Source organism: Phyllostomus discolor, chromosome 13 (assembly GCF_004126475.2).
Source record: "Phyllostomus discolor isolate MPI-MPIP mPhyDis1 chromosome 13, mPhyDis1.pri.v3, whole genome shotgun sequence".
NCBI lineage: Eukaryota > Metazoa > Chordata > Mammalia > Chiroptera > Phyllostomidae > Phyllostomus > Phyllostomus discolor.
In genome coordinates this window covers 21,039,388-21,054,913 of record NC_040915.2, presented here as the reverse complement: position 1 = coordinate 21,054,913, position 15,526 = coordinate 21,039,388, and positions in this window count along the sequence as shown.

Sequence of the window (15,526 nt, the reverse complement as noted above, 5' to 3'; positions counted from 1 at the left end):
CCATCCAAACACGGCAGCAGCCCCTTCATCTTGGCACTGGTCAGAGCTGCCCCGACCAGTGCCGAGGTGGAGGCGTGAGTCATTCCTGCCAAGGAGAAGTGCATAAGCAAAGCCCCAGGAGGGGCCACCTCAGGGAAATAGTTCATTTTCTAAGGTAGTGAACCCAGGGAAGGCGACACAGTGAGGGTAAGAGCATTCTGTAGGAACATGAAGGCTGGGGCTGGGCCCATGTCAGTGCGGCCCAGTGATTAGGGCTGTGGGCTCTGAAAGGGGGCGGCGTCTTCAGTACGATTCTCCCGACATGCTGTGTTAGTCAGAACAGTTGGGGGATGCTACGGTAAGTAAACAACCCGAAAGTCTTAGAGACTTTCCCATCAAGGCTCATTTCTTGCTCCTGTTACCTATTCACTGTGGCTCTGCTGGGGCCTCCCTCCCTCTCTCCTGCACGGCCCTCCCTCCGGGACCCGGGCTGTGAGGAAGCCAGTCTCTGCACAAGAGAGTGATGGGGGGCCTCACACCAGCCACTCAATGCTCCAGCCCATGACAATGTACAATTCAGAACCAGAACTGACCGTGGGGCCCCACCCAACCACACAGGGGCCGGTGGTGTCATCCTTCCTCGCGCCGGGGGAGGCAGAAAACCACGAACGCTTGGCAGACGGCCCCAGTGAGGATCCCAGCGCCGAGCTGCTTTAAATGGCAGGCGAGCGCACCGGGCAACACTGAGCTCCCTTTCAGTCCCATTTTAGCCTTCGCAGTCTCTCAGGGAGAACGCTCCCCTTCAGGGTCATCGACAACCTTCCAACACACGCTAATCTGTCTTCTCGATCAGCTGAGAACACCTCTCAGGCCCAGAGGTCTTTGAACAGCAGCAGTGTTTTTAGTTAGACTTTAGCTGGAATTTACTAACATTGTCTGTTATTTTTTTGTTGCAATTATGTTTACCTTTGCTCAGTATGGGCTTTTTAATTAACAGCAGTAATAAGTTATCTTCCAGACAAGAATTTAAGTAAAGAATACACAATTATAAAACCCGAGTGAGCTTTAGAATCCAAAGGCCTGGGTTCACATCCAAATCCCTCCATTTAGCAGTTAGTTCCTTGACCTTGGGCAGGTAGCTGAACGTCTCTAAGCATCAGTTTCCCTGTCTGCAGCATGGTGGTCACATGAGTGACCACATCACTGGGCTGTTGGGAAATGCCCGTCAAGCTCTTCCCACACTGCCGAATCCATGTTGCATTCTCAGCGTTAGCGATTATTACCGTCCAGCTGGGTGGCACCTTCCCCTTGATGACCTCAGTTTCCCTGTCTTTGAAGTGGGTTCAGGGGAAGATCTACGGCAGGCGGTCACCCTTGCCTAGGACAGTCAGGATGCAGGTCCTTGAAGTCAGCGTGACTGGTTCAGTAGGCGGGGAGAGGACCACAGTGAGCCCGGCAGCCCCCCCTCAATCCCCACTGGTCCCTCCCCGCAGGTGTTGTGCTGGGCTTCTGGCAGACAGCTGTGTTTGCCCTGCTCAGCAAGGGCCTTCACCATATACAACAGAAATCAGGTGACCTCTAGCCCCCCAAAAGCCTCACCCGTGGGGCCTGGGTGAGAAAAGGCTCCTTGTGTCTGGGACCGGGGTGGGCTCTGCATTCCTCCGGTCCAACCGTTTGGGCAGATTTGCTCCTGGAATGCAGCTGAAGGGCCCGGGTCCCTGCCAGAAATAGCGGTGGGCCGGCTTTGCTGTGGTCTGCCTGCTCCGGGGAGGGCTTACCTCCATGGGCCCTCCCGGAGCTGGGGGAGTCAAGGGACACAGCCACCGGGACAGGACACAGGCTGTCCCCTTGGAAAAATGGTCAAATTCTTTCCAGCTTAGTTCTGATTCAGGCGTTCGGCGTGTGTGGTGCAGTGTGGGGGGCGGGTGCTGCTCTGGAACCCCAATCTACGGAGGCACGGAGTTGCCTTTAGAGAGAACGGACATGTTTTAACAGGGTGCTCCCTGTCCTCGTCCTGTGTTGCTCCCTTTCTCCCTGTAGTCACAGGGTTCAGGGCAGCCCCACCCACCTCCTTGCCGTTCCTTCCCAGCAGGCCTCCTGGCGCGGTACTGGACCCTGCTCCGGCCCTGGTGGAAGTACTCCTCCTGCCTCTTCAGAAGCCTGGCCTCTCCTCGTGCCTCAGCCCTCACCTCTCAGTATCCCCTGAGAGAGGCCGCCCCTGGCCACTCCATTTAAGTGGCCTCTTCCAATCACCCTCGACACGTTTGTAATTTTCTTGCTCATTATCCATTTGCCTTTTCCCGGTCTCACTTTTCCCCACTAGACCCTGAGCCCCGTGATGCAGAAGCCAGCTGTCAGCATCTGTGTTTTCTCTGCTCAGCTGAGGTCTTGACCATGAACATTAGCAACTGGGTAACCTTCCAGTCCCTGGAGAGCCCTGTTCGCAGCTCTGACCCTACCTGATAGGCACCCCACAAACACTGGTTACGTGAATGAACGACTGAATGGGTGAATGAATGAATGGAAAATGCCTGAAATTCCTAAGAGCTTTCTCAGTTCACTGGGCAAAGTGCATTACATACATCATCTCGTTCGCGCAGTCCTCTGAGGTGGATATGGGTTTCCCCATTTTCAGAAGCCCAAGGAAGTTAAGTGACTTGCCACGGTCTTATGCCTGTAACAGGCAGAGCTGGGCCTCCACTCGCAAGCCAGGTTTGTCTTGTGGCAAAACCTGTGCTCTTAACACCCCCCTTGCAACCATAGGCTGGAGTGACTTGCCCAGGGAGCGGTGGAGAGAGTGTCAGAGAACCTCCTCACTGCCTCCCCGCTCTCTCCCAGCCCAGTTGCCTTGGGCTCCTTCCCAGGGAGCACACAGGGTCAGCATGCAGCTTCCTGCAACCCTGAGGCAGCTGGGGTTTCTCTGAGTCATCCGAACCCAAGCCCCTCACAGGTCAGCTCCTAGGCTGTCAGGCCATGACCTGAGGCCACTCATCTGGCTGACTCTCTTAGCCCAGCTTCACTGGGGATACACCAGGCTCACTGAGGTCCAGGGAATGGCCTTGTGGTAACCCTGTGATGCTCTCAGCCCGAAAGAACGCTGCTGACTCACAGCAGGCAGGCGGGGGGGATGGTGACTCAGGGGTGGTAGAGGCTCAGCTTGTGGGAGAGGAAGAGAGGGTCTTGGGGTAGAATGCAGGCCAGCCCTGGCTCATGGCCTGACACATGTGAGGACTCTCTCCACACATGTGAGGACTCTCTCCACACATGCTCTTGTTAACCACTGGCTCAGTGACCTCAGACAGTCCTTCCCTCAATAGGCCCTGAGTTCCCTGTCTGTGCATGGAGCAGAGGCAGAGCATGATCCAGGATGGGCTGTCGTCTGAGATTAAGGTAACGAAAGTGGATGAGAACCAGAAAGGCAGCGCCTTGGGTGCAATGTGAAGACCCTGGACTGGACTGGGAGTCAGTATCCTGGGTTCAAATCTGACCCTTAACACCAACTCACTGTATGACCCTGGTGAGATCACCTCCCCTCTCTGGGCCCCAGCTCCCTTATCTGTCAAAGGCGAGCTTCTGGTGGGCAGAGCGGGCCACCACTTTGTCCACACTGTTCCCTCTGCTGAGAATGCCCTGGCCGCCATCTCTGCCTCTGATCCTTGAAGGGCCTGTTCAAAAGCCACTTCATCAAAGGGCCTCTCAGACCCTTCCATTCAAAATCCATCTCTCACAGATATTAAAATGACAGCATGAGCCGATATTTGATGACATAAAAAATGTCCAAAACGTTTGTATATTAAGTGGAAAAAAGCAGGAGACAGGATAAAATGCATAAACTGCATTTTCCCCATAGATGTGTGTTTATAATTGGAAATGCATAAAAAAGGTCTAGTAGGATATATATAAAAATGTTAACTACAACAGTCTCTGAGTCATGAAAATGATATTGATTTTTTCTTTATTTTTTGAGGTCTTTGAAACTGCATGCAATAAGCATGTTGCTTTTATAAAGAGAAAAATTACAGCTTCTTTCCAGTTGAAAATTTCATCCCTGCTTCTCCTATATTTGCATGACCGATGGCCAGTTACCCTCACCAGGGCATACAGTGATTTTCCCACTGTGATTGGGTGCTGGGTCCCCCACGGGCTCTCAGTAATATTTGTGAATGGAACTGAAGGGGCTCCCTCGCTATTCCTGTGGGCACGTCTGCTCTGCAGTGAGACTGAAAGCTCCCTGAAGAGAGACAGCACCCTACCGGCTCTGCCAACATAGGGAGAAAGGACGGAAGGAAGGGGAGTCCAGAAGCCTGAGCGCTGGTTCTGGCTGTGGCCCTAAACGTGTGTGTGTGTGTGTGTGTGTGTGTGTGTGTGTAAGTCCCTTCCTCTCTCTAGGCCTCACTTCCTGCACCTAAAAAATGAAGTGGCTGGAGTCCACACTCTCTAAATTAGTACTCTCCAATAGAACTTTCTGTAATGATGGAAAAGGTCTATATTTATGTTGTCCAATATGGTTGCCACTAGCTCTTGAAAGGTGCTAGTGCTATTTAGAAACTGAATTCATTTAGATAGAAATAGCCACCCTGAACTAGTGGCCACCAAATGGATTGCATAGCTTTAAACTTTTTTAGCTCTGATGTTTGGTGGTTCTTTTGTGTATTGAAGTAAAGTTTCATTTTCTCCAAAGAGCACCCTGTCTCCCACCTCTTCAGGAACTGTAGGTGCCCCTGACCGCAGCCATGTGACTCCAATGGGAGATGCCGTCTCCTGAGCTAGTCCCTACTGATTGGCTAGGGCAGGCACCTGACCCAAACAAGGCCAATCAGAGCTCTTCTCTGGGACTTCTACATTTATTGCGGTGAAATTCACATAACCTAAAGTTAACCTTTTAAAAGCAAATACTGTACAACCACCGCCTCTACGTAGTTCCCAAACCTTTTCATCACCTCCAAAGGAAGTCTCATACGGATTAAGCAGTTGCTCTCACATCTAACTTTCCACTTCCCCTGGCAACCAGCAATCTTCATTCTGTCTCTAAGGCTTTGCCTATTCTAGATATTTCACACTCATGCAATCACATAATACATGAGCTTTTGTGTCTGGCTTAGCATGATGGTTTTGAGGTTCATCCACTTAGCATAATGGTTTTGAGGTTCATCCACATTGTAGCCTGTTATCAGTACTCCAGTCCTTCGTATGGAGGACTAACATTCCCCTGCATAGATTTTATACAAGAACTTTAGGGCTGTGTCTACCTGTGGGCTGTTGTGAATAGTGCTGCTATGAATATTCACGTACAGGTAAACGTTTGTGTTCCTCTTTTCAGTTCTTTTGGGCCAATAGCTGGGAGTGGAATTGTTGGATCATACAGTAATTCTATGTTTAACTTCTTGTTTTCCACAGTGGCTGCGCCATTTTATACTCCTATCAGCAATGCATCGATATGAGCTTTCTGGGACTTTGTAACTTAGACCAAAAAAGCGTGGCCCTGAGTCTCTTTCTGGTGACTCTGAGTGGTATTTGTATAGGAGACTACCAATGGCACCCCAAGTAGGGGAAAGGTGAAGAATGGGAAGAGTTTCAAGTCACCCCTGAAGCTCTGCTTGGTCCCATCTCCTTCCTCACGGTCACGCACGTCCGAAAACTCCCCCTTCTTGCCCAAGCTGCCAAGTTGGGTTTCTGTCACCTCAAGAGTCCTGACCAATACCGTCTTCTCAGGGCTGAGTTCAGAATCTTAATGGTTCAAGTTGTGTCTTAGGGTGCTCTAGGCAGAACCCCCTGCCACCCCCACATTGTGAGCCGCCGATTTGCCGCCTGGACCCTGCAGCTGATCCACTCTTAAGTTCCCAGTTCCCCCAGACAGACCTCTAAGATAGACTTGACCCTGGCTGGTCGTCTGACGAGAGAGTCAGCCAAAGAGGCCAGTGGGGAAGGGCAGATGGGAGCCAGGTCGCAGGGGAGGAGAGGGCAGGGGTCCCCTGAGGACACTGGAGCGGGTGCAGTGGAAGGGAGGCTGGAGGCCAGGCTGGGGGGGAGGAGGAGGAAAAGGTGGAAAGAAAAACCCAGCAGAATCGCCAATGTTTAGATGGCCTTTCCAGGGTAATTGAGACAGCGCGTTTGGGGCCAAGCGTGAGGGCAGCGTTCCTTCGGGTTCCGAGAGGGAAGCTCTGATTTTGTTTTCTGGGCAGGGGGAGGAGTGGAGAGCGAAGGGGAAGGGCAGCTGTGGGGATAACTGCTCTGACGTCTTAGTTCTCTAGGATCTCAGATCTGGGATCGGGGCCCTTGGGAGCAGAGCCCGGCCAGTTGTTTTTCTCAACAGGATCTGGGGAGCACACTCAGGCGCCGGGATGGGGGCCGCAGAAGTGGGGGTAGGGAAATCCTAGTGGTGGAGAATGAAAGAAAGTTCCAGAAGGCAGGAACAGTGTAGTCCTGGGACGTGAATGCAGGCCACAGGTGCCACGGTAGGTGTGCTCTTGGTAGGAGGATGGTTCTGCAATGGTTTCCTGTACAGAAAACACAGAGATAAGCCACTCTTCCGTCTTACATGGTTAATTGAAATTTTCTTAATTTCTGATAGTTGGAATGCCCGAGATATTCACATGTGGATGCACTCTGCCTTCATCTTTACATGGGGTTTTCCCCATGTATGCATGTATCTGTGTCTAAACTTCCCCCTTTTTATCCCCAGCTAGTGTGGCTCAGCGGGCTGGGCATTGTCCCATGGACCGAAAGGTCACGGGTTTGGTTCCCAGTCAGGGCACATGCTTACATTGCCAATTGATGTTTCTTTCCCACGTCGACATTTTCCTCCCTCCCTCCCTCCCTCCCTCCCTCCCTCCTCCTCTCTCTAAAAACTCAAAAATCAAAATAAATAAGCTTCCCCTTTGTATAAGGACACCAGTCATAGTAGATTAGACCCCTTGCTAAAGACCTAGCTTTAACTTGATTACCTTTGTAGAGACCCTATTTCCAAATGCGGTCACGTTTGGAAGTATTGACAGACTAGAGCTTCACTAATTATCTCTTTGGAGGGAGGGACACGATTCAATCCATTAACAACATGATTCCCATCAACCAGGAAAAAAATTTTACGGTGCATTTAGAATCGTGTCCATTGTATTACCGAGACTATTCCTGACAGGAAATAACTTCTGTTTTGTGTAAGCATCTCTGGACACCAAGTCCTCTGCTTACAGTTGTGCAGGGCTGATAATTAGAATTTTCCACAGCCTAGCTTCTGGCTCCCTGGATTTCCAAACCCCTCTCCTCTCCAACACACACAGCCCTGTTGCCAGGTGCTAAAGGACACGTTCACATCGCCATGCGAGCTCTGAGTCTGCACCGCTGTGTCGCTGTGCCAGGCGAGGCAGCTCAGTGGACAGCAAGGCACTTCCATATCAAGAGAGCCGACCTAACTGTGCACAGAGCCTAGACAGTCACCAGATGCAAACTAAACATATCCCGACTTGAACTTCCCTTAAACCAGACCCCAAAAATGCCATGGCCATTCCAAAGCCATGTGACACGAGGAAAATATGACAGTGAGAAAGAAGGCCAGAGTGGGAAAAGTCAGTGATCTCAGCTGCTCTTAATTAAAATGACTTGTGCAAATTTCGCCGAAGCGCGTGACCATGTGAACGCGTCGTTAGGGCCCCTCCTGGGATTCAGAGAGGAGCCGTGCCCGGGAGAGGTCCTGAACCTGGGCTCACTAGCTTCACCACCAATCTGCCTCAGATGGCGCCTGTCTCTGTCTTCAAAACCCCCCCACAAACATTCCCTTGAGAAAAACGAATCCATTTCCTGTATACCAGACGCTGTGCTAGATGCGGATGGGGCTGGGACGGATGAGCAAGCTGAGTGAGTGCAAATCCAACTTGTAGACATCACAGCCTCCCCGAGGAGCCCGGCCCTGGACAGATGGGTGTTCCCAGGGGCGAGTCACTGGGTAAAGGAGAAAAACTAGCCTCAGTGTAGGCCAGAAAGTGGGGCCTTTCCCTTTGAAAAATGTAGTGGAAGCTCCTGGGAGTGGAAGCCTCCTCCCAGGATACCCTCAAGGCTGGAGAGCCTTTAACAACCAGAGTTCCAGCCCAAAGGGAGAGGTTATCCATTAATCCAGGAGCATGGGAGTCAAACCCCTGAGATCAGACCTTGGAGCTACGCCACCCCCAGAAACCTGCCTCTGCCCAGAGCCCTGGACCCAGAGGACTACAGCCTCAGCCATCAGGTCCAACCTCTGACCTTGGCCTAGAACCTTCCTGCTTTCATCTGGGATGAGCAGATACTCATGAATGCCCAAACCATTCCTTCCTGCCAGTGACCAACAAGTCCCAGCTGCCCGCCAAGGCTCCTGCCCAGCCTCTTCATCTGTCTAGTGGAATGACGAGGGACTTTCAACTCTAGGGGGGCTGGGCAAGCTTGTCTTTCCCCCGCTGTAGTCTCAGCCCAGATGAGTGGAAGGCACATAGCAGGTGCTCGATAAGCGTTTGTTGAGTGGATGAATGGAACAAAGAGATCCCTGACTTCTCTGTGGAGGAGACAGCAGACTTGTAATAGTTGGTGCTTGTTCAGTTGCAAGGGTCAGACTCCAATGCAGACTAGCACGAGAACGAGACAGTCACCAGTTCACATGACTGAAGTCCAGGGGCGTTCTAGCTCTAGGGTTCATGTGCTCAGCTGATGTTATGAATCTGTCTCCCCCTCTGCACGTTGATTTCCTCTCTGTTTGAATGAGCCCCAGGCAGGTCCAGGCTTACAGCCCAGCAGAAAAGAGACAATCTCGTTCTAAAAAATTCATATGGAAATCTCAGAATTGAGTCTCATCGGACAGATTTGGGTCACTTCCCTGAACTAATCATGGTGGCTAGGGACATTTAATTACTCGGATTGTCCAAGCTTGCTCCTGTGGATGACCCCCCAGTGGGGTCTGTCACCAGGAAGCCGGCGGCTCCGAGGCAGACCCACCACAGCGTTCAAGTAAAAAGCCTGAACGTTGAGGCAAGTCTTTCCCTCTCTGAGCTCCGTTTCTTCATGTCACCGACGACGGTGACAACGCTAACAACAGCCTTGGCCTTCTTCACATCCTAGAGCTTTTGTGAGGTCCAAACGGGACCATGAGTCACAGTAAGAGCTACCATTTGTTGAGGCATCGCTAGGCATCTGGCCCTGGGCTAAGTAAACCGTTTACACATTTATTTTTATATTTACAACAATCCATTACTGATGAGAAGCAGGTTAGGAGTGGTTACAAGGCTTGCACACTGTCACGCGGCGAGCGAGGGTGGGGCTGGGGTTTAAAGCAGTGCCCTCCAGCATGAAGCTATATATAAACTGTAAATAATTTTACAAGCATAAGGGATTATTAGTAATGGCCTGTACTGTTAATAATAGTAATTTTTAAAAACTCTGAAAGGAAATTCAAATAAATTCAAACAAATGTTTGTTTAGCACCTACTATGGGCTGATCACTCGCCAGGGGCTCAGAAGGAGACGCATAAATAACTGTGAAACAGGCAGGCTGTGATCTAATAGAGCCATAAACACGCCCCAAGGGAGTGTGGGGAGCAGGAGATTGACTCCACGTGGGCAGGGGAGGGGAAAGGGATCTGGAAAGGTCTCTTAGAAGAGGTGGGATTGGAGCTGAGCTTTAAAGATGAAAGGACTTCCACAAAGGGAGGAAAGAGAAAATCAACTTTACAAGGAGCCTGGAAGGATCTAAAGACCCAGAGTCGAGTTCCTGGATAAGAGTTAAGCACTTCTATGCAAAATAACTTTCACAACAGCAGGAGCTTCAAAAAGTGATTGACTAAGTGGAGCACAGCCGTTGCCATGGGAACAGAGGCAAGCCACAGTCCCTGTCATTCGTGACTCTTCCTGGCTTCGAGCTGTCTAGCCAAGGCCGCCCCTCAGAAGAAAAGCCCAGCAAGATCGCTGCCCCCGGGAGGCTGACTCTTGTTTCCCAGGGCGGCAGAGCTGACAGGTGACATCTGGGTCTGAGAAGATAGACAGCTAGGTGAGGCCCCATGCCCCGAAGGGCTTCGGACATACAGGAGGAGCTGTGAGAAGTAGGCACTGGGGCCTCGTGGAGGGAGTGCGCAGGGCAGGGAACACACATGATAGCAGGCTTGCAAGGTGGCTCCATTCCCACTGGGCGCCCAAGGGTGGAGCAGTGCAAAAGTCGCTGGATGTCGCTGGGTGACTCCCAAACCGTGTATCTGTGTCATTTCTGGGCCCACTCAGACCTCCCAGGGCCCCTGGGGACTTTCAGGCTATTCCAATGCACTGGGACCAGTGCAGCATCTAGCCACTCAGGTTCAGGAGAAACTGTAAATGAAGACCCCTTGACAGGCTCTCTCTAACAGGAGGGTGAAAGACAGGGCATCTAACACAGCAGACATTAGGTTCCAGACCTAGGTTCAAATCCTGTCTCGGACATTTTCTAGACATGTGACTTTGGGCAAATCACTTATTCTTTCTTTGCTTCTTAGTTTCTCCATCTGTAAGACGCAGATGATGAGAGTGGGTGAGAATTAAGTAAAGAGTCTTGCATGGTATCTGACACACGGTGGATGTTCAAGAAATACAAGCTATTATGTTGTTATTATTATTATTATTACTTTCAAATTTCAGTTCGGTGTTGATTCAGGGTTTTGTTTCTAGGCAGGGTCTCCTTACAGCTTGTGCTAAAAGCTGGTTTCTCCAAACGCAGTAGAGGACAACGACAAGAGTACTAGTTGTGAGGGGACCCATTACCTTCCATGGAACCAGTGACTACTGTGAAGAAGGAAGGCGAAGTTCTGGCCTTGAATGCCAAGCCAAGACACTTGAGCTTCTTGCTGCAGGCAGCTGGTAGCCACTGAAAATCTAAAAGGAGAGGACCGACTTGATCCGGGGAACACAGCCTTTTGTTTCCGAGGCTACGCAGTTGTAGAAATAGGCTCCGAGGATCATGACAATGGAATCCAAGTATAGTAACAATAACAACAATAGCTACCGTTCCTTGAGAGCTTATTGTGCACCAGGCAATGTGCTAAGAACTTCACGTGGCTTGTCTGTTGCAATTCTCGCAACAACCTCATGAGGCGAGTACTATTATTATTCCCATTTTACAAATAGGGCACTGAGAGGTTAATGCAGGTAGCTAAGTCACACAGCTAGCACACGGTGGAGGTGGGCTGGAACACAGGCGACCTGGCTCCGGGGGCCTCACATTTAACCAGGACCCCGAATCTGGAGGCTTGCAGGGAGGTGCTGGTGGGCAGACTGTCATTCTCACCTTTAGGAGCCCCTCCAATTACCTGGATCTCAGCACCCCCACTCAGTGTGTGTGTGTTTGTGTACACGTGTGTGTACGAGAGAGAGAAACGTCAGCTGACCAGTGAGGATGGAAGCCTCTGGACATCCGAGTGGGCAGAGCCCTGGGTGGATGGGCTGGAGGCAGGCCTGGATGAGGCCGATTCCTCCCAAGGCTGGTAGAGCCCCGGCGGGTACTTCTGAGGAGGCGGAGAACAAGTCCTTTCATACGGCCTCCCTTTGAGCTGGCCTCAAGGTGGGGCCGGGGTCGGTGGGTGGAGGGTGGGGAGCGTGCGGAGAGGCGAGGCCGCAGTCGGGCTGGGCAAACAGATTGGGCAGCGGCTGTGAGCACAGAGCACCCATTGTGTACCCAGAGCTCTGCTTTCAATAATCTACTTGGAAGAATGTTTCATTGAGCGCCAGAGAAAGGAGCCATTGAAATGCCCGGGCAGGGGCCCCGTGAAGGGTTAAAGGCAAGGGGCTGTGGGTGCCCGGGCTCTGGGCACTCCTGGCTTTGATGTCTGAATCGGGGGTCCCGGACACAAGGGGCACTCAGTGAGACCACAGAGAGGACCAGAAGCAATGGTCAGGGGGGGATGCGTATCTCTCCCGGAAATGCTAATGGGGTGCCCCAGCATCAAAGAAGAAAACACTTTCCCTCTTAGAACCATTTTCCCCAAGTCACATCCAGGAAGACCTGGGCCTTAGATGCTGTGCAGCCCGTCCACTGGGGAGAACAGCTCACGTGGGCAGGCGTGTCTCTACCTGGCCTTCTCTCACAGACCCTTGACGTGGGCCTTTGCAATCCATTCTCCATCATGTAGCCAGTGTGGCTTTCTTGAATATCTCCAACCTTTCCGTTGATCATTAATTAATTCTAATTGATGCCCTGGTCGAGAGCATGGGAACCAGTGGTCACCAGACCAGGCGTCCAAGGGAACCTGTGGAATTTTCTTTTGTGGAGGTCTTTCCCAGAAAGAGAAGCGGCTCGGCAGGAGGATGCGGCCGAACTGCTGGAGTTCTGTGCTCTACTCCGGGGGGCTGCTTGCTCAAGGGCCACTCGCCCTTTCATGGCACAGAACCTTTGCAGCTTGAAGTGCTGGGAGCATCATGCTGGCAGCTGAGGGCTGCTAGGAGGAGGCAGGGGGTGGATGAGTGGGGCCTGCCACTGGGGAGGAACATGCTGCTGGGTTCCTGAGCCTGACTTCTAGCACCCTCATCACCACGGAGCCCACTGCAGACGTTGCTGCCTCCTGAGCCTGCCTCTTCAGGGAGAATGCTCTAGAACTGAAGCTGAGCTTATACCATGAACTTGCCATAGTAACCACCTCAGGATGGAAGACTTAAACAATAGCCCAGGTCTTCCCTAGCTTTATCAGAGAGAGGCTCTTGAACTGCATTGACGCCCTGAAGGGCAAGCCATCCACCGTTCACGTCTGTGCTGGGCTGTGGCTTGGCAATGCCCTTGGTGTGTTTAGATGGATGTGGCTCTTTGCTCCTGTACAAGTGGCCCCAAACTCCTAGGCTTTTGGAATTCACCCGTCTGATGTTTCTGTTTATTCTTTTGTTTCTCCCTGATGTTTTCACCTTGACACTGTAGTAGTATAAAACAGGCAGTTGCCTCAAGCCGCCTTCTTCTCTATTCTTTCTGAGCTGCTCCCAATACTCTGGGGCTGGGAAATGAAACCATGAGCCCTGTAAGAATTGTGTACGAAGTAAGAGTCCTTAGGCATGGCGTGAGGAAAGCCCCAGGAGCTCCCTTCCGAGTTAAAGGGTTGAACTCTCACATTTCTGACTGCTCAGAGGCCGTCTGCACTTTCTTTCAGGCCCTTGGTTTGATCCAGCCTCGACAAATCGACCTCCAGAGGACGACAGCATGCATAATCTGGACATGAGATCTTTGCCAAGGTCAATGAAGTCAGAAGGAAATAATATCTGCACTAAAGATAATTTTAGTTCAAAGGTGGCCAAACACACACACACACACACACACACACACACACACACCATGCATAGCAATGATGCCACAAAACCGACTCACCCAGTTTTTCACTTTTATGTCTGTGTCCTAAAGAGTTTTCTGAGGATAAATAATTAGAATCATAACATTTTCCAGCAGGGAAGAATTTTAAGGTCCTCGAGCTTTGCTCCCCGTTTTTAGGTTATGCTCTTCTCTGTTACTTCCTGGACGGACGGGCACTTCATCCGCTTCTTGCGTAATTCCAGCGCGGAGGAGCTCAGTGCTTTTTGGAGTCTGATTTCATCAATGGAAATTTCTGACAGGAAGTAGCCACGCTCTCCACAGTATCCACAGTGTCCCTCCCACATCTGACCTGCATTTTGTATGCAGATGTCAGGTTCTGCCCAGTGCTTTAGTGCAGCTGTCCTCTGGGGGCTACGGGGTGAGTGCTCATTCACCTCTGTGAATGAGTGGACCGATCTTACCTGTAGGAGGTGGATAGTCCTGCTGTCAATCATCTTGGAAGCAGCTAGGTCCAGAGATGGAAGCAGCAAAGACTAGCTTCTGTTTCTCTGAGATGTACTTCTTGGGCCTGACACTGATACAGCTTAGAGTTCTTGAGAGTCTACCTGGAAGGGAGGAGGGCTGATGGACATTGTCCCAGGAAAGAAGACAGGTGGGGACCCTGCGGAGGACACAAAAGGAAGATGAGTGAGTCACACCTTGAAAGCAGTATGACCTGAATTCGCATTCCTCTTTGTGGTTATTTCCTCCTTGCCTTTGGAGAGGCCTGGTTTAAACGTTCCGGCCTGGCGCCGTTGTGTAATGGCATTAAAAGAAGAGTCGAAGGTCAGTATTTATTTCCCCAGAGCATGAGAGGGGGAATGGTGCTCTCTGAGAACACCGTGGGCTTGGGTGATTCCTGGGAGCCTCATCAAAGAAATGTGAGTGTTGAGAAACAAGAGTTAGGCCCACCCTGGCTGGTGTGGCTCAGTGGGTTGAGAGCTGGCCTGCGAACCGAAAGGTCACCAGTTCCACTCCCCATCAGGACACATGCCTGGGTCATGGGCCAGGTCCCCGGTTTGGGGCAGATTGCTGTGTTTCTCCTTCTCTTTCTCCCTCCCCCGCTCTCTAAAAAATAAATCACATCTTTAAAAAAAAAGTGAGGTCCAAGAGCTCCACCCATTCGTCACCACATAGTGATTCACCCATCACTGTCACCCTTGTATGAAGCTGCCAGATGACTTACAGAAGTCATCCCTTCAACGGCCTGAAATCTGTGTCCCAGTCCCAGTCACTCAAGGGACGTCATCTTTTCTCTCAGAGCCACAGAGGACAAGCATGAAAACTGCTCACATCCATCGAGTGCTTACTATGTGCTGGGCCCATTGCTAAGCACTGCACTGTATCTCATTTATATCATTATCTCATTTTACAGACAGGGAAAAGGAGGCTGAGGGAGGTGAAATAATTGGCCCAAGGCCTGACCCCGAATAAGCAGCGAGATTTGGACTCAAGCAATCTGACGTCAGAGCCCACAGTGTGAACTCTCAGAAACGGTGCTTGTCTTGTCTCTGTGACAGCCCCATCGAGATCCGCAGCCTGTGAGCCTCCTAGACCTTTATTTGGGGGGCCGGGCTGAATCCCCACCTCATCCCCATTGCCATTTATACCTGTGCTACTTCTCTAGGTCCTTCTGACCGAGATCTGGGACAACGCAAAGAAGGCAGAACCTGAGTCCATCGGACTCCCCTGTGACTTGTCCCACTTCGACCCCCAGGACAGCCTCTGCCAAAGCATCATGTCAGCAGCCTTCCCCTCAGGGGGCTGTATCTCTCCCGTCTGTCCTCAACACCTCTGCTGCCAGAACACCAGGCTCAGCGTTCCCTTTTGATAAATCTGGTCACCCTAAATATGGGCCGTTGAGTGGTGGCCCCACGCAGCCCTCGTTTCCACATGCAGATGGACTTCGGCTGCTATTTTGGAGGTCTGGTGTCTTTCCCCACACTCGGTGGTTTTAAGGACACAGGAAAGGATCGTGACAGCACACTGGCCGGGCAAAGGCGCCAAGAGAGAAGTCACACCTGGACACTCTGTCTCCTGAAGTTCACAAAACACCGCCCCTCCGAGGGGCTCTGTGAAACACGGGGCCCTTGGTCATGTGAAGTTGGGGAATACAGCTTCGCCAGCCTCCCTTCTGGAGATTAGCATGTTAAATGTTTGAAGTCCTGGTTTTGTTGAACTTGGTTCTCCCGTTTAAAAACGCAGCCCTATAAAAATTTGGAAAGCAACACAGAAGTTGCA